The following is a 2,729-nucleotide window of genomic DNA, read 5'->3' as shown; positions in this document are numbered from 1 at the left end:
ATGTATGGAATACTATACGTTTTACACACAAACTAGTTTTAGCCACAAAAATATTCTTCTGGCTATTCTTTCGAGTGGTGCAGCGATTTATCGCACACACAATGCAACGTTACGCAACGACGTAAGACTTGAAATTCATTGCCAGTTCGGCTGACTTACATTCTTTTCCCCTTGTTCAAAAAGACTTAGTGCCTAAAGTGCTACTGTATATGCGGAATATAGGATCAGTTTTCCAGGCTGCTTTGCATAAACAGGCACGACAACTCTCGCGTAAGTTTTGCGCGAACGGAAGAAAACTCAGATGATCGATAAATTATAGATTTAAAGGCTCTCGCGAGAAACAAGGACACGCACAACCTTTAAAGTAATAATTCTTCTTTATTGAATAAATATATATATATATATATATATATATATATATATTTCTTATTTATATAACAGCGCCTAATTAATTAAAATGACTTTCTATTTTAGCAAAAAAAAAAAGAAAAATAGTAATATATTGCATCGTGATTAATATGCTCCGCGGAATTTAATCGTTATATGCTAAAAGCGCACATTATGCGTCTCCACAAATTAAACTTTTGTTAGTTCCAATTATGTATGTATATATGCATACATTCTCTATTAAATTTTACTGAGTTTTGTGTTAAAATAGATGAATATTTAATTTGTCAGAAGGCAATGACGGAGGCTATTTTCCAAGCCAAATATATCAGTCGTATAAACTAGAAGAACTATATATTAACACGTGAGATTAATAATAATGTGGGAAATCCTGTTGATTAATTGAGTTTCACATATAAAGCATTGCATTCTGAATCTTCTACCAAGAACAGGCGAGAAATTTAGAAAAATATAATGATTAGAAATATTTTTATTTGAAAAAAGTGTATTCAATTTTTTAGTGATATGTTGATGACAAGTCAAGCTTCATACTATTCCATATACATTGTAAATTAATATAATATAATCATAAACAATTTTTCTATAAATAGACATTTTTATGGACAAATATAATAAATAACACATTTTTAATTCCGGAAATAATTATGTATCAACAATATATTATGTAGGTAGGCTTATATATAGTTTATAAAAAAATTAAAAAATTAAATCTTTCGCCTGAGACTTGATTTTGGAGGAAGAAGATTCTGCAATTGAAAAAGTTGGAAAATTTTTATACGATATTTCTCGGGATGAAATGAATGAAACCGATTGCAATAATGCACTGTATTATCTTACATAATCTCTTATATAGAAATAAATCTTTCATTTTCACACGAATTGATCCGACTTCATCTGCGCGTGCGAATCAAAATAATCATCGAAGAATAAAAATATCTATAGAGAAATATTCTTTTTTGCATGGAATCTATATGAGGGCGATTATGATACGATCGTGTTAGAAAAAAAGCACGGTTATTCCACGGTATACCGTGCGATAATAATGATAACAAATTCGGTTGAAGATGGATTCTAGCGCGTACAATGAATTCGCTCTACACGTTTCATACGTAGCTATCTAAAAAGATGACCGTGTTGCATTACTCGTAGTATGTCATGTTAACATTAACACGCGTGGAAAGCAAAAGGTTTTGTGATCTATCAAAACAACTGGCCTAGTCCTTTTTGCGTGTGTGTGTGTGTGAGTGTGTGTGTACGATACTGTAATATACTTCATCTTATATTCAAACGTGAAATTGGCGTGAATTCACGAAAAAAGCGACGAAATAAGGCAGCACTATTACTGTTCTTTTAGCTTATAGAAAAATGTATATATCTTCGATCAATAAATAAAATGACTTGACAAGACAGACTCTGAAAGAGTGAAACTTATCACTTCAGCACATTTACGAGTATATACAAGTAACGGAATGATTCTCCTAATCTAATCCATTAAATCGTTGCACTTGCAAAGTATCATAATACAATTAAGACTTTTCATATTGTACATAAAATTTAACTGTATGATAGTCCCACTGAATTGTACGCGCGTACTGTATTATTACAAAAGTCCCAAGATATAATAATCGAGTTGTACGCTATTGGTGTTGTGATTCTGCGCGAAATAGATAATATTTTTTCTCAAAAAGCTGATATTTGAGATATTGTATCTCAAATCTTCAACTTGACAAATGTTACTCTGCAAGTACCTGATTTCTGCATACACATTGCGGTATTCATGAGTTTCGTTTATAAATACCACAAAGAATGAACATCAAATACCTTGTAGCATACGATAGTGGACATGCCTTTAACACATAAATCGAGACTATGTAATAGGAAAGAGATGATCAGGACTGAGAATATCAGAGCCGAGATTGGGAGCAAAGGCGAGTCGAATACCTGAAAAAACTCAGTAGTTGGTGACAAATGAGTCACCAATCAATCAATTGTCAGCCTGTTTCTAATTCGTTAAAGCTATAACTTTTTTCCAAGAAAAAAAAAAAAACTAAAAAAAAAAAAAAACTAAAAGGCGGCTCCGTACAAAGGTGTGTTTTACGCAACATAATCATCAACAAGGTAGTCAATGGCCTATTTGCGATGTTTCATTTGCGAGTGTCTCCTTCTTTTTACTTTTTTTAAAACAAATATTATTTACGTACATACTCTACAAATGAAACATCTTCGGGTTTATGCCAGTGTCGGTGATTCTTGTAATGCGGTTGCATTACACTTATACAGCGAAAAGTGACGCATCTCAAGCAAACCATTTTATATATATA

This window comes from Formica exsecta, unplaced genomic scaffold (genome assembly GCF_003651465.1).
Source record: "Formica exsecta isolate Colony F162 unplaced genomic scaffold, ASM365146v1 scaffold182, whole genome shotgun sequence".
NCBI classification, from domain to species: domain Eukaryota; kingdom Metazoa; phylum Arthropoda; class Insecta; order Hymenoptera; family Formicidae; genus Formica; species Formica exsecta.
Note: the sequence above shows the minus strand (reverse complement) of the source record.